Here is a 23,669-nt window from a genome sequence, read left to right on the forward strand (position 1 = left end):
AAATATTTCTTGACTTTGAAAAGGATAAATTGGCTGCAGTTAGTATAAATTTAGAAGTATGACAATTCACAAAAATATAAAAATATGTTTACATTTTTCATTATATAACCCAAAGGAGAAAGCAAATATTGTTCACATAATTTTTTAAATCACAGTTTCTCAGGTGCTGGGAAGGTGGCTCAGTGGTAGAGTGCTTGACTTGCATGAATGAGGTCCTGAATTTCATTCCTTAGCATGACATAAGCAGAAAAAATGAAAGTGGTGCTATGGCTCAAGTGGTAACACTAGCCGTGAGCTGAAGAACTGAGGGACAGTACACAAGACCCAGAGTTCAAGCCCCACAACCAACAAAACCAAAGCAAAAAAAACAAGAACAAAACAAAACACAGTTTCTCAATTTTGTGGCCTCAATTCTGTAATACCACTACTTCAGCCTAGGGTTAAGATTTTAGGTGTGGACATTTGTCAACACTACTGATTCAGACTCTACTTGATAAAAATTTTAATCAGTATTTTGTTTTTAGTTTTGCTCTTTGTAAATTCACATGCACCTATGAAAAATGGTGTGGCCATCCCAATAATATTCTCAAAGTACCTCTTAATGACAACTCACAAAATGTTTTATTATATTACAAGGAAAAATGCTATGAAGAAAAAAATAATTAAATATTAATGATTACTAAAATAAAAAACAAAACAATTACCAGGGTTTTCAGTATTTGAAGTGTACATAGTAGATTTTACTATTTTCTCATATTCCTGTACATGTAAAACTGGATAAAGCTATGAGTAGCCTTTAAATTTACCCACTAAGATTACTATTTATAGTTCATCTCATCATTTATATGTGGCTTATATAATTATTTCTTCATCATTAACATATAACGTAAGGGAGCCCTAAAGATTTAACAGAAACTGTGTACTTTAAATCTTAACTCTTCACTCTGTTTCTTTAAACAGTCTTTGCAACTTCTCATTAGTAAAGTTTCTATGAACTCTGAAATGTACATACTTACTAGTACATGCTACTAGAAATATTATATACTTTATCAAAAAATTTTATGACCTGCCAAACAGTCTTAATTTTATCATATATAAGCAAATCCCAAAAATAAACATATTTAAATCATTAAAACTTTTAACAAACCTTAACATTTGCTGCAATGATCACTATGACAGGTGCCTTGTGTAGAATAATTGAATTCCTCTTCCTACACATCTCATGAACAACAAATACCTGGAATTATTTTGTTTTTGCCATGTCAATCTTGACTTTACTCTTAAATGTGTGCTTATGTAAGAAATAAATGGTTCTAAAATTTCACAATTCTTTTGAACTTACTTTTTGTTGAATTGTCTAGTTTAAGAAAATCAATTACACTTTATATATACAATAATGTTCTGTGCTCAATTTGGCTGCACATACACTAAAATTGGAACATACAGAGAAGATTAACATGGTCCCTGCAAAAGGATGACACGCAAATTAGTGAATCGTTCCATACTTTTACAACAACAGATGCTGGAAGGGATGTGGCCAGAAGGGAAGCCTACTGCATTCTTGGTGGGAGTGTAAACATGTTCATCCACTTTGGAAAGCAGTTTGCAGGTTCCTCAAAAGACTCCACATAGAGCTCCCCTATTACACAGCAATCCCACTTTTGGGCATTCCCCTAAATGATCAGAAACAAGTCCATACTAAAACAACCACCACAACAATGTTTATTGTAGCATTATTTGCCATAGCTAAGATATGAAACCAACTCCGATGTCCCTCAGTAGAAGAATGACCAAGAAAACATTCTGTGTGTATGTGTGTGTGTGTGTGTGTGTGTGTGTGTGTGTGTGTGTGTGTGTGTATGAGAATGTACACTTACACAACCACTTTGGAAATCAGTCTGGTGAGTCCTCAGAAAGCTAAATATTGACCTTCCTTATGGCCCATTCATACCACTTCTAGGCATCTATTCTGAACAACAGGTACTAATATTCAAGGACACATGCACCTCCATGCTTATTGCAGCACTGTTCACAATAGCCAGGATATGAAAAAAAACCATATGTACCACCAGAGATGAGTAGATCCAAAAACTGTGGTAACTATACACAATGGAATATTTTCCATCCATTAGAAAGGACAAAAATAATGGCATTATTAAGGAAATCAATCAAGCTACAGGAAATCATGTTGAGCGAGGTAAGCCAAAAGCAAAGAGACGAACGGCACATGGTCTCCATGATAAGTGGATGTTAAATCCAAAATGTAAGGTGATATGAAAAAATTAACAACACTTAAGAAACCAAGAACTTCCACTCATCTGGTCGAATCACTACTAAATAACCCCATTTTGCTGATCATATGTGCACACTGAAGGGAAACCAGAGGATGACACAAGACTAGAGAGAATCAGGGAAAAACATACAATAGTGGGATCCATCAGCTGCACTGGACATTGACCAAAATAAACTAAGCAACTCCATGTCACTGAAGGGAGGGAGGGAACAAGTGGGAAAGAGGGAATAGCTGACGCTATACAAAACAAAAAATATACATATTTCAAAACAAAAGAAGTATATATATATATATATATATGCATATATATATATATATATATATAAGAAATAACTCTATTGCAAAGCTCATAGAACTCATAAATGTTGTAGACTATGATAGACAATTTGCTCCATCAAAGTTAGAATGTGTTTGTGACTTTAACTAAGCATCACTATCCCACAATATTGTGAAATTTGGGAACTTATGTAACCATTTAATCACAATAAAAACATTTGAAAAAATGATGTAGGTGGAAAACTAAGTTGCTCTAAAAAACAAAAAAGGAAAATCTTCTGTGTGTATATGTGTGTACAAACACACACTCACACATATACTATATATATACATATGTATGTCTATATATTAATTCTATGCCTCCACCAGAAAGAATGACATCGCCCAATTTGTTAGGAAATGGAAAGTCTTGGAAAAAATTATATTAACTGATGTAAGCCAAGTCCAAAGAAACATAAGTCCCATGGTATCCCTTATTTGCAATAACTAGTATATGTTCTGGGATAAGCAGAAATGTTGAAAAGCTTTGTGTATATGACTAAATAAGTTGATGTTAAGCTAAGTGACCCCCAAGATAGAGACACAATTTTTTTTTCTTTCTTGCTGTTGTTTCTCACATATTTATAATGTACAACGTGATTTTTTTTTGTTTTTTATATGTTCCTCCCCAACAGTATAACCCTCGTTTTCACTTTATTTGATTTTGGTGCACCTGCATCTTGTATATACACTTCTCTAATTTGGGGAGGGAAAGGGAAAAAAACAACATGCTTAAATAGGAATACAGTTTGACCCATTGTATAACAATAGATGCACAAGACATTATTTTGAAAAACGAACTTTACAATTTAGGCTGGGGACATTGTGTGGGGCTTGGGGTTGTGAGGAGTGTACTTGTGGAGGTGGAAGGGAAGTAATGGTGGGGGAGAAACAAAGGAAGAGGTAACAAAGCTTGACAGGAAATGTACTTATTACTTTGCTCATGTTACTGTAACCCCTTTTGTACATTATTTTTACAAAAAAATGTATAAAAATGTTTTGAGATGGAAGAGTTTATTTTGCCTATTTTACCCATATATTATCATTAACAAAGAAATTAATGCAAAACACTGATATGAAGATATTTTGAAAAAAGTGAGTGTGTGTGAATTCCTGCGTGTTAGCATGCTCAGAGTTTGAAATCAGGGCCTCAAGATCTCACTACGTCTTGCTCTCTAGATTGGTGAGCTACTATATAAGCTACATCTCCATTCCTGGCACTTTGCTAGTTCATTAAAATTTTTGAAAATAATCTCATGAATTTATTTTGCCCTGATTGGCTTCCAAATGTTATCCACAGATGTTAGCCTCTTGAGTAGGTATCTCGAGTAATTAGGATTACAGGTGTGACAAACCAGCACAAGGCTTTCAGAATAATTTTAAAAGTAGAAGAAAATTTACTTCACAGAGGCCTGTTTTATCATCTCCTAGTTTTAAAGCATTTTGGAGTGATTATATGTGAATTTTTTCATTCTTGAATTCTTAAAATACAGTAAGTGATGATATTTAAAAGATTTAGTACTTTGTAAAACCTATACTGGAACTATGGGACAGAAGAATTTGCCTCTCCTTGGACCATAATTTATAAGCTTAGCTCTGTGCATAATAACCCAATGTCACAAACACAGTCTGTGTTGAAGACAAAACGTAACAGAAAACAATCACCATGGAAAATAATTGCTATGCTATTATTTCTTGGACAATATGAATATTGAATTGAGAGTACCAGAGAATGGAGAGAATTTATTTACCTTTTGTGTATTGCTGAAAGACTTTTGGAAATTTGACTCATTTCCTTCCTCACTGTGTGTCTTGGGCCATGCTCTTAGTGCCTTTAATTACAATTTTTCCAAACACTAAAATGGTAATAACATTAGCATTATAGCAAATATTATCTTAAGAATTAAGAGTCCTTAGGATGATGAACTCTTTTCTTATTCTTGTAGAGGCATTATCAGATGAGAGGAACTGTATTTTTGTTTGCTTACTTTCATTTATTCTTCAGTTTGAAATCTGAACTATTTAAAACCGAAAGAAACCAAAATTAGACAGGCAGGCTTTGGAAAGAGCAATCAATGTAAAATAAAAGAAATACATATAGGTATGTAAAAGGCCTAACTAAATTGTTATATAGTTTCAAGCATAAACAGAAAATGATTTAAGCAATATCAAGTTATTGAAAATGTTAGGAGTTGCTTAATTTTTTCCTTTTTACTACCTTGAATTAATTATTTTTGTATAGAGAGATTAAAAATGAGATTAACAAGATACTTGATTAAAAATGGACAAAAGTTTGAATAGACATGTTTTCCATAAACCCCTCTATATCACCAGTGGGTTTACACAGTTGTGTTTAATATAACTTCTGTGCTGGCTTAATGCATTGTGAGCAGAAGTCATTAGAGAAATGTAATTCAAAATTACTATGATACTACTTTATAATTATTATAACTCTTATCAAAAAAAATCAAAGGAACCAGGTGTGGTGGTAAAGGTTTGTAATTCCAAGCATTTAGGAGGTTGGATTTCAGTCTTAAGCCAGTCTGGGGTACTGAAGATAGTAAAAATTTGCCCTTTATTAACTTTTAAATAAAAGGTAATAATGTTGGTGAGAGTGTGAGGAAAAGGAAATTTTCTACACTCTTGGTCAAAATACAGGTTAGTATTCTCCTTGTAGAAAGTAGTGTGAAGTTTTTTAAAGAAATCATAGTTGAAATACCATCTGACCCACCAATCATGTGATTATTTCTCTCCGGGTAACTCGTAATATATCTGTAGTTCATTGTTATTCACATTATTCACAACAACAGCCAAGATATAAATCGAAGTTCAGTGTTCAACTACGTTAATAAAGCAACTCTGGTACATGCACAAATATCTTTTTCTGTTTCATCCTTAAAAAAACAAGGGACTTCTCCCATTAGCCACAACTTACAATGACCTGTAAGATGGATTTGAAATGAAGAAAAATGTTATGTTCTGATCTTTGTAAACACACACACACACACACACACACACACACACACACACACACACACACACAAACACACACAATCCTCAAACATTAAGACAGAATTTTTTTTTTTTTAAAAGTAAAGCAAAGTGGAACTTCTGGGGCATTTAGTTCAAAATGCATAAGATACTAGATATACATTATGACCAGGTATAGAGTTGTAGTGTACAACATGAGGATACAGGGGACAACATTGGCCTTACATAGGAATGAAGCTAAGTAAGTAGGAGTTGTTCTTCCTAGTAGTGGTTACTCTTTTAGTTGTTCTTCCTTCAATAATGGATGAAATGAATGTAATTCTTTAAGTATACCTGCCTATTTTCAGAAATAATAACAAACAATATAGCAATAATGTTGCACACTCAACATAGAACAAAATGTCAAATTAAAATACATGAGATTATCCTTGATGTAAACTAATTAATACAAATAAGGGAAACCATGGGACCTATGTTTCTTTAAGTCTGGCTTACTTCACTTAATATGATTTTTTCAAAGATCTTCCATTTCCTTACAAATTAGGTGGTCACATTCTTTGTGATGCAAGCATATTTTTCCACGTGTGTTTATCTGTAAGTGTGTACGTGTATGTGTGTGTGTGTCATTTTTGGTAAGTATTACTGTGATACATAGTAGTATCTTTACTGTGGCCTTGTTTGTGATCACCTGGTTATATGCCCAGAAGTGGGATTACTGGGTAATAGGGGAGCATTATCGTGTACATCAAGGATAATCTTATTAGATGAGCAGAATAGCTCAATAGCTATGTACATACGATCGTATAAGGTGATTCCAAGTTAAATGAACTCCAAGACATGTTCTTTGTTATTGTTGTTCTTAATGTACTATGTGATTTCTTGTTATCCTTTTGTGTTTTCCCCACCTATGATTAATCCCCTGTAGTCACTGTATTGGATTTTGATACCCTGGGTATTTTCAATATGTTGATCTGAACTAGGGAAGGGAAAGGAAAAAAAAAAACTAAATGGTGAGACAAAGGACAAAGGGGGAACCTATGCAACAGTAGTACTCAAAAGAAAATATTTTGTAAGTAAACTTGGGGGAGGGCATTGGGAGTGAAGAGGGAGAAAAATAGGGGTAATTTAGAAAAGAAATAAATTAATTACCTTACTTATGTAACTATATCCTATCTGTATATTACCTTGACAATAAAATTTAAATAAAAATAAAATAAAATATATGAGAGCAGCAATACAGGAGATGGGAGTGGGGGAAATACTGTAGTATCATAGAGCAGAACAGCTGTGGAAAGCAGTAATTTTACATTAACATAGCAAGTAATAAACTAGCATACAGATTTTCAGCTTCATGTCAATCATTAAAAAGGGAAAACAAAATGCACAATCAGCATACCAATAGAGATAAAATAGAAAAATAAACAATTAAGATGAAGCGATGACTTTGACCAAGAATAACAAATGACACAATTAGGAAACAAATAACAAGCTGCTGGGCTGGGAGGGTGGCTCAGTGGTAGAGTGATTGCCTTGCATGCCTGAGGCCCTGGGATCGATTCCTCAGCACCACATAAGCAAAAAGAAAAAAGCCAGAAGTAGTACTGTGTCTCAAGTGGTAGAGCACTAGCCTTGACCTGAAATGATGAGGCACAGCACCCAGGCCCAGGGTTCAGGCCCCACGATCGGACCCAAAAATAAAAAATAAAAAAAAAAAACAAGCTGCTAAGTTTAAAAATGATCACCCTTAATTCTATTGACTTGCTTACATCACAATTTGTTAGAAGTATAATTCAAATCACAGTTTAATAGTATGTCATTTTAATAATAGTTTACTTATTATTGATTTCTTAATATTGAATGTTTAATATATAATTTTCATTTCAGCAGCTATAGAAAAGAAGAAAGTGAAAATAATTTTAATAATATATTTAATGAATTGTAAAATTGAGAAGCATTAGAATTTAAACAAATAACATATCATTATTGCTTCATTTCTGTGAGTTAATGTAATAATTCAAAGTGTATTCTACACTTAGCACTCATCTTAAACATCAAATAATAAATTATTGCACATGATTCTTGGTATTAGTTGGAAGGGTTCATCACTGTGGTAAAATTCACACCACATAGTACACGAGGGTATGACCCCTCTCATATAGCTTAAATTGAGGAAATTTGATTTCTACATGCACGTTAAATTCTTGTCTAGGTGACATCTATAAAATTATTTACAATTATATAGATGAGGACTATTTCAGATAATACTTAAAAGTCAAATTCATTAATTAAATTTTTATTATTTCATACCAAATAAATATTTACAGAGAGACTAAATTTTTGAGTAGATGATGGTGTATGTGTGCCAGAATATACGTATTAAGGCTTATTTTATATTCATGACATTGTTTCTAGAGTTGGATTTATTTGTCCATTACGGGTTAAGTGTATTATATTGGATCTATGAAAGTAAACTGAATGTTTATTCCATTAATCCTTTGTCTAATCCCTATATAAATTATCCATCTGTTTGAAGTAATGAAAATAACAACAGATAAAAGCAAGATAAATCAGTCTGTAGTAGACAAGTATTTACACCGTTATTTTGAAAGTTGATCTTGTTTTACACTACAGAATATTCTTGGGAATATGTGCTCCAGGCTGGCCACAACTGAAGAATATTATGGTTTGATCTATCATAAGAGAAGGAAGGAAGGGGAAGCTTCCTTCCAAAAGTCTCATCCCAGGAATGTGATCTACTTTATGGTGCCTACTTGGAAATGAACATTTTTCACAGTCAACCTTGAAAAGCCATTTTGATAGACGACTTCTGTAAGTGGTTACAAAGCATTGTTGATGGCTTTGCAAGGATGCCTGATTGCCTCATTTTGAGATAATTAACAGGAATTTAGTCAGTTGTTCTTTGTATCTTTAGGAGAAAAACCCATAGACTCTAGGCCAGGGGATCACAGGGGCCCAGAGAAACTACTATCTTGAATAGTAATCCTTGACATTTAAAATAACACACACACACACACACACACACACACACACACACACACACACACACACATACACACACACACACACACACACACACACACACACACACACACACACACACACTCCATTAAGCACAGCCAGGCAGGGTTGCTATCACAGCCTAGATGAAATCAGGCTAAAAACAGAAGCTGAGAGTCATTTAGCTGAAAACTAATATATTTTTTATGAGGTAGACTCAAATGAGACTCCAAAGAGAGGACCAGAAAGACTGATCAGAGAGACTAAAATTGGTCACACAAAGATTGGAAAGTAGAATTCCTTGTAGAACAAATAAATCATAGAAAGCTTGTGTATGTAAGAACAAGACAGAAGACCAAATTCCAGAAATGCACATTTTCTTAGTAGTCAGCTTAATCAATTATCAGTGCAAATCTATGAATTCTTAAATATTTGACCACATGTGGGAGAGGTTGAAAAGAAAGAAAATTTCATCACTCTATTAGGAAGTCCAATATCACATTAGGAAGTAATCAAGCACAGATTTGTAATAAAAAGAGAAAACAATTATTCCAAATGAGGGTTTCATTTCTTTTGAAGTAAAAGTTCTTAAATTAGGTGCTAGCAATTATCATACAATTGATCCAGTCCCCCAGATGAGTTGATAATTGACTGCAGTATTCCCACATGAAGGAAAAGAGAAAATTTACAAATGTCTGATGAAATGAGGTGAAGATGAAGTGTTCTAATAGTAATATCTGAGGTTTAGACACTGATGAAGAGGTGGATTTTCTTTTCTAAAAAGCCCCCATTTTTACCTGGTGCAGTTGCTCACAGCTGAAATCTTAGCTACTTAGGAAACTGAGATCTGAGGACTATGGTTCAAAGCCAGCGTGGGCAAGAAAGACCCTGAGACTCTTATTTCCATTTAACCACCAGAAAACCAGAAGTGGCACTGTCGCTCAAGTGGTAGAGCACTCAGCTTGAGTTGAAGAGTTCAGGGACAGTGCCCAAGCCCAGACTTCAAGCCCCTCAAACAACAACAACCAAAAATCTCCCCTTTATGGACTACCTTCATCTCTTCCTAAGATTCAACAAAGGAGCCATTTATCACCCATTACATTTAAGTCCTAATCTAGCTACTGCAAATAGATTGATTTGGTATCTTATATAAAACGGTTCATATTTGCGGAAACAAATACCAGGAGTGGTAACTTTTTCCAGTCCTTGAACTCTGGGCCTGAGCCCTGAACATGGTTATGCTGGTAGCTTTCATGTGAGCTTGTTTGTTATTTATTGGATTACTGCCCATGAGGGTAATTACTGGGTCTTAAGGGAGATCTATATTTACTCTTTCAGGAAACTCCGTACTGCCTTCCACAGTGGTTGAACATGTTTAATTTCCCACCAACAGTGTAATGGAGTTCCCAATTGGCTACATCCATGCCAGCATTTGCTATTGTTAGTTTTCTTAGTAATGGCCATTCTAACAGACAAGGTAGAATCTGCCTTGTTTACTTATAGATTTTTATGCATCTTCTAGCTACAACAAACGAATGAATCCATGAAACCTATATTGCTCTGATTCTGCATTCCTTTCTCTTTTCTCTTAATATAATTTTTCCAAACCTTTCATTTTTCTTACCACTGGTGAAAAGTAATCTTTCTGATGGGTGAATATAATTCCATTGTGTGAATGTGTGTGTGTGTGTGGGGGGGGTTGTTTGTGTAAGATGACTATAGGCCAATGAATTCATTTCTAAGCATGCTGTTTCATCTGTAATTTTGTAATTCCATATTATAGTTGCATTGCTTTCTCTTCTACACTGAAGAATATTGTTGGGATTTTGATGAGTATTGCATTGCCAATTGTTTAGGGGAAGTATTGCAGTTTTCAAAATGTTAATTCTTCCAACCAGAAATACTGAACGACTTTCTATTTCCTTGAATCTCCTTCAATTTCCCTTTTTATATTTTTAAGTTTTCACATACAGGTCCTTCACAATTTTAGTTCAAGAATAATTCCTAGTTTTGTTGTTGTTGTTTTGTTTTGTTTAGATTTGATTTGATTTTGAGGCTAGTACATATGAGGTTGTTTTTGGATTTCAGCGTGGATCTTCCCATTGTTGGTAACAGAAAAACTACTGATTCTTGTAATTTTTATATCCTGCGACAGTGCTGAAGGTTAGCATCACCTTTACTAACTGTAGGGAGGAATCTACAGGGTCCTTTAAATATAGGGTCATTTCATCTGTAAAAAGGGATAGTTTTACTTCTACCCTATTTTGACCTGCTTTATGTTTTTCTCTTGTCTATTGCTCTTGCAAGAAAGTCCACTACAATATTGAAGAGTAGTAGAGAGTGGACATCCTTTTCTCATTCCTCATGTTAATGTCTTCATGCTTCCACCCTTAGGTAAATGCTAATTATCTCTGTCATATACATACTCAGTTTAATATTGAGGAATGTTCCATGCATTCCTAGGTTCTTAGACCTTTTAATCATAATGGGGTATTAGAGCTTGTTAAAAGCTATTTCTACATCTCTATTGACTATCATGTGTTTCTTTTTTTTTTTAATTTAATTTAATTTTATTTGTGAACATACTGTACAGAGGAGTTACAGTTACATGGGCAGGATAATGCGTACATTTCTTACCAAGCATTGCAGCCTCCTCCTTCTTGTCCAGGTTCTGCTGATGGTTTGTATTATGTTTATTGACAAGAATATTGAATCAAATCATATCCAAGATGAATCCTATTTGATCATACCATATGATTTTTTGTTAGTTGCTGAAATTGATTAGTGAGAATTTTATTAAGAAGTTCTGCATTAATGCTTATCAAAGAGTTTGGTTCATAGTTCTCTTTCTGTGGTGAGTCCCTATGTGATTTGAGGAGGAGTCTAATTCTAGCTTCTTAGAATGTGTTTGATAATGTGTCTCTCATAGATACTAGATGGACGCATCTTGGTTTTTGATACTACTATCTAATCTATGTCTTCTATTTGGAAATTTAAGTCCATTGATATTGAGAGTTCAGACAGAAATATCTGATAAGTTCTGTTATGTTATACACCTGTTGTTAGGAGCTGTGTCTCATCTACTCTTAACATATTTACCTTGTTCTCTGGTAGGGAGCATTTTATATAACCAGTTCCTCTTCTTTTTGATCTCCTCTATGTAGGATATATTTGATTATATTTTATCCTGATAATTTGATGGAAATACATTGTTTCAAGTTTTCTTTGTCATGAAATATGTTTATATATCCTTTAAATGTAAAGGAGAGTTTGGCTTGGGACTGTATTCATGATGCTAGTTGTTTACCTTTAATGTTTGTCATATATAATTCCAGGCTTTCCTTTTTACAATATCAGCTAAGAAATCTGTATTTATTCTGACTGTATATCCTTTATAAATAATCAATCTTTTCTCTATGGCATCTTTAAGAATCCTTTCCTCGATTTTTAATAATGCTCTAATGGATTATGATGTCATGGTGGATTGTTCAGTTCTAGAATTCTGTTTGGTTTCTACAGGTTTCTCTTCTCTGAATGAGCCTATCTCATGTTTGGCATGTTCTCTGCTAGAATTTTGCAATATGCTTCCCATCCATTTAGTTTCTTGCTCTTCTCCTTCTTGATACATATCTCCCCGAAATATGATCTTCTAACTGAGTCTTGAAGTTCTGGCAAGATCATTTCTTATTTCTTGGATTTGTTCTAAATGATTATTTCCTCTTTCCTATTATATCTATTCTGTCTTTGACCCTGAGATTATCTTCTATGTCATCAATTTGCTGTGGAGACTTTCTACTTTGTTTTTGATTTCCCTGTCTTCTAATTGGTTATTTTTAGGGGTTATTAATTTTCAGAAGTGGCAGTCTGCTTATTCTCTTTCACTAATATACTCCCTCTATTTCCTTTTTGTTACTCCTTCCTCCTAAAATCTTGTTTTTTATATAAAATTATATCTTTATATATGCACATATAAACTCATTTGGAGGATTTAAGGTAAACTGCAACTTAATTAAAGATATACAGAGGATTATCAGGATGAACAAAAAAGAGTATTTTTTGTTAACTTCTGAATTGAACTATCATTATTATTATGGTTAGGGTTAGGATACCAGACAGAATTAGAATTAGGGTTAGAGAAATAGCAAATTTAGGTTCAACACAGGATGACCTATTGCAACAATAATACTCACAGCACATTGTACTGAAAGTGAACTTTACAGCTTGGGGAGAGAAGAGTGATGGAGATGGGAGAGGGAAGGGATAGTTGGACAACAACAAAGAAGGGAGTAACAATGGTCAACAAGAAATGTACTCATTACCTTACACATTTAACTGTAATCCTTCTGTCAGCCTCATTACCTACTCAGGAAGCTGATTTCTGAGGACCGCAGTTCAAAGCCAGCCCAGGCAGGAAAGTCTGTGAGAATTTTATCTCCAATTAACTACCAGGAAACCAGAAAGTGGTGCTGTGGCTCAAGTGGTACAAGCGCACACCTTGAGCTAACGAACTCAGGGATTGTGCCCAGGCCCAGAGTTCAAGCCCCACGACCGACAAAAAAACGAAAAGAAAGAAGTGTGTTAAATGTTAAGTAAAGCTGAACTTTTTTAGGTTCTAGGAATTCAGGAAAATCTGGGATATTGGAAGTACAGTGTATTTCGTAATATCAGGATTTGAGATCAATGGGTATAATGATTCCTCTTATGGAACAAGATAGGTTCAGAGATAAGAGTGAGAAAATGTGTAGGGTTTAGGAAAACCTGCAATTTATTTCGAGGATTACAGTGAAATTTCAATTAGGATTGCACAAAACGAGCATTTTTCATAAATTTTAGAATTGGGATACGATTAGTGGCAAGGATATGGTGAGGATTCCAGCCATAGTTAGGGTTAGAGTGAAGGAGAAAAAAAATGAGGGTCAAATTGAAGGTAAATTTTAATATAAGCCTGGTAAGAATTAGAATGAATGTGAACTAGAGTATTGCTATTAATATTAGAATCTACTTGCAATATTCAATATACCAGTTAAGATTAAGTTTAGAGTTAGAAAATGACTAAGATATTGGAAAAAAATTGAAACCTATGTTTGGAAGGCTTATTTGAATCAAGTTAGGATGAATGAAAACTAGTGTAACACTAACTAGTTAGTGTTAGTATTAACATATAATTTGGATTAAAATCAGGGTCAGTATTTTGTTCTGATTATGATCAGTGTTATGAATAGGAAAGTTTTACTATAAAATTGAGTTTTCACTAACAAGTAGAAGCAAAAATGTGAGCGTGAATAATAACTAGAGCATTAACATTATACTTATTTCTCAGTGACCATTCTTGTAATGATTAATGAGGGTTTTCCAGCCAGGTATAGGTTGAGAGTTAGCGTTAAGTAAAGGACTAGATGATATGTAAATCTGAAATTGTTTTAGAATACAGTGGTTCAGGAAAAGGTAGGACTAATGGAAACTACAGTATTTTTCCTGGTAAGAGAATGTGAGGACAAGTAATATAATGGTTCATGTTAGGGAACAAGATCACTTCAGAAGTAGAGTCAGGAAATTTGTTGGAATTAGGGAAAATTGAAACTCATTTCCAGAGTGCAAACTGGAATATTCATTACAATTAATAAAAAACTAGAGTATTTTTAATGTTAATTTTAGACTATCAGTAGGTTAAAAATTAGGTTTCAGTTCCAGCTGGGCTTACTGTTAGCATTAGGGAAATGGAAAATTTAGGGTCAAACTGAAAGTAAATCTGTGACTAACAAGTCAAGATCGAATTAGGATGAATATGAAATAGGAAACTGCTAATAATATTAGAATTAGGGTATGATTAGTGTGAGGGTTATCATGAATGTTGTGTTAGAAAAATGGCACGATGTTGAGTAAAACTAGAAACTATTTTAAGAAAGATGAGTTGAATCAAGGACAGGATGTGTAAATTTAATGTACTTTTGTGGCTTTTAGAATCCAAAGGCAATTGGTTCTAGGGTTAGGGTTACTTTTCTAATTAATGAACTAATGAATTAAAGGCACAATTCTTTTTTTTTTTTTAATGCGTATAAGGTTTATTATGTTTATTTATTTAGTATTATACATATAACACTTCATTTATTACATTATATCACCTAGATTATATTTGCATATGGATTATTTTTTTTAATTTTATTTTATTTGTGAACATATTGTACAGAGGGGTTACAATTACATGGGCAGGATAATGCATACATTTCTTACCAAGCATTGCAGCCTCCTCCTTTGTTTACCCTTCACCTCCCTTTCCAGCCTCCCTCCTCCCCCCAACCCAATCCTTCCCCCCCTCCCCCCCACCGACATTGTAAAGCTCGTTTTTGACATGACAATTTGTACTTCTCATTGTTGCAACAGGTCCACCTGAATCCTTAAACGACTTGTTTTTCCCCATCTCCTCCACAAGTTATACTGACATCAAATATATTGAAAGTGGGGGTTATACTGTGGGGGAGGGACATACAAAGCAACAAAGAAATAATCTTATAAATGCGTTAGAAACACATGCATGAAAAAAAAACATTAAAATACCTGTCTAAGGGTTCATTTTCCTAATATCACATTATCTGTCTTTTTCCGCTTGACTCATATATATACTGGATATTCTTACAAACCAAGACAGTCACAATTTGTGGAAATAAACAATTTTCTACATGAAAATGTGTCTTAAAATATTTTCCAACCAGGATTAAATAATAGTGAACAGGGTGTCATTCATTAAAATTAGGTAAGTTGATGATAAAACTTTCAAAAATATCCAAACACATAAATTGGAACTCAGATATGTTATTGGGAAAACAAATACTTGCTCTTGCTGGGAAATTGTGTGTGTGTGTGTGTGTGTGTGTGTGTGTGTGTGTGTGTGTGTGTGTGTGTGCACCCACCACAGGTCTTCAAATGAGGCCTGGGACCTGTCATTAGCTTATTCTGTGGAAGTATGGCACTAAACCACATAGCCACAGGCTTTCTTCTGGCTTTTTAGTAGTTATTTTGAGATACATATCTCATGGATTCTCCTGTCTGGATTTAATCTTCTGATCTCCAGAAATCCTTGGGTTAGTGTTACTGTGGGTGCTACCACAAAGTGACAGTTCATTAAACTGGGAGCAATATGGAAGTACTCATGCAATATATGTAGTAACCAGTTCATTAATGTGGGAGTAACAGGATCACATTAGATTGCCTTCAAACACATTATTTCTGATGAGTTTAACTGAAGGCCAAAGCATAATCCAAACCTATTAGCCACACTGTATGAAGTAGCACATATTCATGGTGCAGAATATGTACAATGAATTAAATCCTGAATCAAAAGACTTTGATGGGTTTGCACCAAAGAAATAGAGTGTCATTGAAATGAAGTCAAGACTGGAGGCCTGTAGTGAGCAGGAGAGCATCTGCTTAGTGTGTGTCCAACCCCCAGGACCATAAAAACTTAGAAGAGAAAGTGCAAGAGAAAGAGGAAAGGAAAGGAGGAGGAAGTGGTAAGAGAGAAGGAAGGGCATAACAGGAGGGAGAAGAGGATCAGACAGGGAGAAAGTAGAGGTAGGAGAGAAGGAAGAGGGAAACAGGACCCTGGAGAAGAGGAGCAGGAAAGGAGGCAGGAAGAGGAAAATAAATGCAATATAACACCAAGAGTTGTTGGAAAACATTTTGCATAAGCCATCTGCATATGCATGGCAGGATTATTTTCTAATCAGAGAAAAAGCTAGCACAGTGACAATATGGGTGATACCTGTTGCTCAGTCATTTTATTCTCTTTCTTCAGTGAGGAGTTCAGAAGAAATGCTGAGTTCGATGTTTTACAGATATACTTCAGGAATTCTTTTTCATGATTCAAACAAGGGAAAGAACTAAATGCAACTTGCCTTAATTAAAAAAGAATAGAAGCTATATTTATTTGTATTACTATGCATGAAGAAATCCTGAAGATTTCTGGTTAATTCAGAGGGCCCCATGAAAAATATAGGACAAGAGGAAAGCAAAACTGTTTTTAAAGTATAATAGGTTATCATTGATGAAAAGTTTTACTGGACATTTTTCGTTTTTCTTTTTGTTTTGTTTTTGTTTCTGTTTTTACCAGTTGTTCATTGCTCCAAGGCTGTGCCCTGGAGCCCTTTCCAAGTCACCACGTGAAACTCCATTTCTGTAGTCCCTGTGGGTGTGGGTGCCACTTTAGGTCACCCGTTGAGATGTGTGGCCAACTCCTTTACGGTGGATGTGCAGTGAGTGGATGTGTGTGCATGCTCCCCAACATTGCCAGATGAGCCCCGCCCACCCTTCCCACCTAACTTCCCAGTCTCTGTTGCTCCATTTCACCCAGGAGCTGGCAGCCATGGGTCTGTAGTTGAGGCCACTGCTGCCTCTCCTCCTCCAGCTGTGCTGGTACTGGTCTTCTGTGCTCCTGAGTGCGTGGCCCATCCTACGGAGACTCTGTTCTGGGGTCACTGCCTGCCCCCATGAGTGCGGGGTGGGGGATACCATGTTTGTACAATGCACAGTCCATGGGTAAAGGAAGGCTGGGCATGAAGTCTGCCCCCTTGGAGCCAGGCAGCCCAACCTTGGTTAACCTCATCAGTTTTTAAGGGGGTCTGGTTACTGGAGCCATGTGTTGGCCCCTCTGCCAGCTGGCTTGTGACAGCTGCAGCAGCTCAACAACCTGGAGGCCATTCAGCATCTCTGTGGACCTCCATTTTCTGGTCCTTGTGGAATCGGTACAGGGCCAACCCTATATATGCCAATCAGTGCCAGAGAAGCCTGGACTTGCAGCACACCAGCTGCAGCACCAGGGGAATGAATTCCCTCTTGCTTTGCTGTGTAGCCTCCTCTGTCGCCCTTCTGGCCCACATGGGCCCAGCTCTGGGTGCCATTCTAGGGATACTCCATTTGGAGGCAATGGGCTCACACCCTACCCTTGTTGTTCTCCGAAGCAGGAGAAAGGGCTTGGCCTTGGAAATGTAGGCTGCACTGATGGTAGCCAGGATGGTAGCCAGGACTTGGCATCTGCCCTGCCTTCCCTCCTGGCTTTGGCACTTGGGTCTGGGTTGCTTGGTTTGGTCACTAATGGAACCTTGTTGGCTATAGCCCACCGCAAAGGTCCTGCACCTGCTGCAGCAGCAATGCGGTGTCCTGGACCCCCTTAGGGTCACCACATGGACCTCTGATGTGTCTACTTGGGTGGGGTGTGCGTTTCATCTCAGGACTCCCATTAGGAAGTGCCACTCACCTTCGTGGTACTGCAAGCAAGAGGTGCCACATATAATTTCTACTTTCTAACATTTTCCTTCACTGAGATAAACAGAACTTAGAGATTTAAATAAGTTTTATAAAAACAAAATATATAACCTATATCACTTCAACGTTTTAAACCATTGTAATATTTTTTATCCAGTAGGAATTCTGTCTGTAATTACTTATTTTACATTTGAACGTAACTAATGTAATGTATTTTGTGTGTATTTTACTATTGTAGTTTAATTTCATTTGCACTACTTACAAACAATTTTTTTTCAAATTCTGAGATTTAATCAAGTGTTTATGGATAAGAGTTTTGTTGTACTTTTATTTCAGTTTTCCATTATGGCCTTATGAATACAAACAATAAAATCTATTCTTGCTATTATAAAGTTCAATGATTATGGACTATAGACTCAAGGATATAGCATTACATATCATACAGTAATGTGTATCACTTTGTTTAATACTGATCCATAAAATAATTAATAATTCAAGTGGCAGCCACTTCATCTGGCATGCTGGTCTGTCTGGTGAAGTAGGATCCTAGTGGCAGCCTCCCCATATCGGGCCATTGTAGGCACCTCCCCTGGGACTGTGGGAGAAGATCAGGGTACAACTGCTGTTCAGCTAGGGCAGCAACACGGCAGCTGCTGTGTGAATGACAGTGTCACTGACTCACATCTAACACATGCCTGCCCCGTGGACTTGGGCCCTGAGGATCAGCCCCTGGGAGCCACACACACCGCGGGGCAGGGGGCACCTACCTAGGAAGGTGTGCAGACCAAACAGAAGCCACTCTGCAGATTGGCTGGTACAATATTTATTCTTCTTAGAGCAGGGGACAATTCTGCTCTGCTGTGGGGAGAAAACAAAGAAGACAGTCACAGGTGGGTGAAGCCATCTTTTTGTACTTAAGCTGGCAAGGAAACTTTCCTCCATGCCCTCTCCAGCAGGCTCAGGAAGCCCTTCCATGCTCCTTGTCCATGAAGTAGCAGCCAGGGACACTCATGTCTGGTACTCCTGGCTGCCCTTTTGGGTTTGTTTGTTAATTTATAGAGACAGCCCCTCCCTCAGACAGCAGAGTTATTCTGGGTTTGGTAAAACGTTCTGCATCTGATCATTCCCAATGTTTGGTTTTCATTGTTTCTTGTAAATGCTTTGTGAAATTTGTGTTTTAGGTGTTGAGGTGCGAGAGAAGGAGCCAGATTATGAACATAGTTTCCTACCAGTCTTTCATTTAAAAAAGAAAACCGATTCTCTACAAAAATGTCTATCAGGAACTAAATTTGAGAGGGGGGAAAAAAGGCTGCTTTCGCATAAGATCAAAATATGCTAGTTTTATATGCATATTTTATGCACACAAAATACAATTAAGTAACACATTATTTAGGAACAATTGTCCAGAGCTAAGAGTTAACTGTCTGGGAGCTAGAGGCAGGGTGTTTGTGAGCTTTATCCAAAGGGAGGGAAGAAAGTTAAAATTCATAAATGATTTTGTAGAATCAAGGTGGCAATACAAAATGAGGGTCACAATAAACTTCTTTGCTATTCGGGGTCTTTTATTGTTCCATATGAATTTTTGGATTGCTTCTTCTATATCATTGAAGAGTGAAATTGGGATATTGGTAGGTATCACATTGAATTTGGATATAGCCTTTGGCAGTATTGCCATTATCATGATGTTAATCCTCCCAATCCAGGAGAATGGGAAGTTTTTCACTTCCATAGCTCTGCTTTAATTTTCTTTTTCAGGTTTTTAAACTTCCCATCATAGAGGTCCTTCACCTCTTAAATTAACTCCTAGGTATTTTATTTTTTGTGTGGCTAGTAAAAATGGGTTGCTTTCTTAATTTCAGCTGCACTCTTATTGTTATTAAATTAAAAGCCTTTATTTTCTGAGGGTTAATTTTATACTCTGCTAGTTTGCCAAAGTTTCTGATCAGCTCGAGTAACTTGGGAATGGAGTCCATGGGTTTCATTATACACAAGACCATGTCATCTACAAAGAGGGAGAGTTTTATTTCATCTTTTGCTATTTGGATCCCTTTAAGATTGCATCTTATATTATTGCCCCAGCTAGCATTCTAATACTAAGTTGAAAAGGAGTGGAGAAAGCAGACATCCTTATCTCATTCCTGAATTTATAAGAAATGGGTTTAACTTCTCACCATTAAGTATAATGCTGTTTGTAGGTTTGTCAATTCTTAGCAGAAAGAACAGCACTAGAGCAATATCAGTTCCAAATTTCAAATGCTACTAAAAAGAGATAGTAATAAGAACAGCTTGGTTCTGGCACAAGAACAGACCTGAGGACCAATGGAGTAGGACTGAAGACTCAGAAATGAACCCCCTGACCGATAGCCACCTAATCTTTGTCAAGGGATCTAAAAAAAGAGAATGGAAGAAAGACAGCCTTTTGAGTAAATGGTGTGGGCAAAATTGGTTAAACACCTGTTAAACTAAAGCTGGATCCATATATAACATCCTACACAAGAATCAACTCCAAATGGATGAAAGACCTTAAAATAAAAGAGGACAACATGAAAACATTACATGAAGGAATAGGATAAACTAGGGCTTTTTAGCACATACTGAAATTTTCTTAGTAGAGAGCCAGAAACATAGAGTAAAGAAAAATCAGTGAAGAAATTCATTCCTTAATTCATCTCTTTATGAAACAAGTAATTTACTATTACAAGATGCGATGGAATTATAAATTCCAAGTGCTGATGCAGTCTGTATTTAATAAACATATTACAATAGTTAATAAAAAGAAATCAAAGAAAGGTTGGACAAATGGGATTGCATGAAACATGAGAGCTTCTGCAAGGCAAAGGTCATAGCAATATCAATAGAAAACACACGTTCTGGGAGAAGATCTTCACGAGGTATAAAACGGACAAGGTCTTATATCTAAAATATACTTAGGACTCAAAAAACTAAATCCCCAAACAGCAAATCTTCAATGAAACAACTGCTCGATGATTAAGTGGGCTAAAAACATAAAGAGAGACTTCTCTGAAGAGCAAATAAAAATGACCATTAGACACATGAAGAAATGCTCAACTATTGTAGCCACAAAAGAAATGCAAATCAAGACAACATTGTGAATGCACCTTACTCTAGTTAGAATGGCTATAATCAAGAAATTTAATAACATTTTGGAGGGGATGTGGCTAAAACGGAACCCTATTTCATTGATGATGGGAGTGTAATCTTGTTTAACCACTTTGGAAAGCAGTGTGGAAGTTCATCAAAAGAGTCCATGTAAAGTTCCCCTATGTCCCAGCAATCCCATTTTCGGGCGTTTAGGCATTTACCCAAATGATCACAAACAAGGTCATATCAAAGTTGCCTGTGCAACCATGTTTATTGCAGGATTATTCACCATAGCTAAGAGCTAAGATATGGAACCAACCTCGATGCTCCTCAGTTCATGAATGGATCAAGAAAATGTGATACACACACACACACACACACACACACACACACACACACACACACACACACACACAGAGGAATGCTATTCCTCCATTAGAAAGAATGAAATTGTCACATTTGTTAGGAAATGGAAAGACTTGGTAAATATTACATTAAGTGAAGTAAGTCAGGCCCAAAGAAACATACGTCCCATGGTTTCCCTGGTTTGGAAGGACTAGGACATGTCTAGGACAAGCAGAGAAGGTCAAATGCTATGGACGTCTAACCATATAAGATGACATTAAGTGAAAGGTACCCCAAGTCAGACACACAAGTGATTTTTTCTTTCTTGTTTTTGTTTTTAGTATACTTATAATGCACTATATGATTCTTTTGTAGGTTCATCCCCCCATGGTATAATCCCTGTTTTCAGTTTATTTGATTCTAGTGTTCTGCATTTTTATATACATTTTTGTAATTTGGAGAGTGAAAAGGTTACAGCAGAATGCTGAAATGGGGATGCAGGTTGACCCATTGGGATGATGAGATGTACAGGACAGTGTGTCGAAAATGAATTTACAATGTCGGGTAGGGGTAAACGAGGGAGGAGTTGGAGAGTTGGAGAGGGAAAGGATAGTTAGGGGAAAAACAAAGGAGGAGGTAACAATGCTCAATAGGAAATGTACTTATTACCCTACTCATGAAACTGTAAACCCTCTGTATAGTATTTTTACAATAAACAATATAAAACTCTCTTTCTGGTATAGATTTCCAGTGTTGTCCTCGGCATTGCATTTTTTGCCTTTTCTGGTTGTGGTTAGGTCCATCTGCCTAGTGGATCAGTAGTCTTCAAGGCTTCTTGGTCCTGAAGTGGGACATGGATTATCCAGTGATGGATGGAGCTAGGCCAAGGACAGGACAAAACCAATTCCAGGGCATGGCTTCTTCATTGCCCCCCCCACCCCATGGAACTAGGATTGCAAGCAGAATTTCTCTGAATTTGACTCCAGAAAACAATCACTGAACCAAAAGGCAAGGTCACCAAACACCTCCCCTCTTTCCCCCATTTCCTCCTTTCTTCCTCCTTGGGAAAGTACATAATAATTTTGCAGATTTTGGCAAACACACAAATTGCCCATCACCTCCCCTTTTAAACTAGGTTTAAAGTTACTAAGTCATGTAAACGGATAATGTTGCACTCATTATTCTGGACAACAACTTCAGGTTTTTGATGCTTTAATTTGTTGTTGTTGGTGGTGGTGGTAGGAGGGCCTAAACTCTGGGTCTGGTTGCTGTACCAGATGAGCTTTTCAGTTAAAGGCTAGTGCACAACCACTTGAGCCACAGAGCCATTTCCACATTTTTCTGCTTATGTGGTAATGAGGAATTAAACCCAAGACCTCATGCATTCAGGAAAAGCACTCTATTGCTGAGTCTCCTTCCCAGCCTTAATGCTTCAATTCTTTAAATTTTATTTTTGTCAGTCCTGGGGTTTAATCTCAGAGTGTTAACATATCCTTCAGTTCTTCAGCTCAAGTGGAACCCTTTACCAATTGAGCCACAGTGCCAATTCCTGTTTTCAGATAAGCATCTTTCAGACATTCCTGCCAGGGTTTGCTTTGATCAGTGAATTTTTAAATTATATTTCTTCTATGTATTTATTGGAATATTCTAGTTTATCTGAAATTAAAGGTTTCTGTAAAACTTTGTCTTCAAGTATACAATAGTATTAAAAATTACATTTACAATCTATTCTGTAGGAATGCATTTTGAAATTATTGTGTTAAGATGAAAATATTGTTTGTAGAAAAATCCCATTAAAGTCCAAATGGGAAATATGCTCATTTCAGCAGCTTTGAGTCTCCTTCGAATTTATTTATTTATTTATGAAAATACCATACAGAGGGGTAACAATTATAAGGACAAGATAATGAGTACATTATTCATCAAGCATTGTTGCCTCCTCTTTGTTTCCCCTTCCCATCTGTTCTCATCCCCCCCCCCCCCGCCGTGCTCTTCAGTCACCCCTTTGCCCATCCCCCTCCCTCGCCTGCCAAGTTGTAAAGTTCATTTTTCTTTTATTTTTTATTTGTTTATTTTTTTATAGTGAGACTACCAAACAGACGAGTTACAATTACATGGGCAAGAAAATGAGTACATTTCTTATCAAGCATTGTTGCCGTCTCTTTGTTTCCCCTTCCTATACCTTTCCATACTACCCCCCCCTCTCCCCATCCGATTCTCCCCCCACCCCCCATCAAAGTTGTAAAGTTCGTTTTTTGACCTAACAACTTGTATATCTCATTGTTGCAATAGGTCCACCTGTATCCCTAGAAAAAAGATTAGTTTTTTTTCCCTTCCCCTCCACAAA

The 23,669-nt window shown here is 36.2% G+C and overlaps 1 non-coding gene across 1 annotated transcript; it reads left to right on the plus strand.

The window, feature by feature from the left end:
• Positions 1-1,403: 1,403 nt before the first annotated feature.
• On the plus strand, positions 1,404-1,509 carry LOC122096584. The gene has a single exon (XR_006145346.1). It is a non-coding gene; the product is annotated as a U6 spliceosomal RNA (small nuclear RNA).
• Positions 1,510-23,669: the final 22,160 nt, after the last annotated feature.

This window comes from Dipodomys spectabilis, unplaced genomic scaffold (assembly GCF_019054845.1).
Source record: "Dipodomys spectabilis isolate Male_0828 unplaced genomic scaffold, ASM1905484v1 ptg000378l, whole genome shotgun sequence".
Classification (NCBI taxonomy): domain Eukaryota; kingdom Metazoa; phylum Chordata; class Mammalia; order Rodentia; family Heteromyidae; genus Dipodomys; species Dipodomys spectabilis.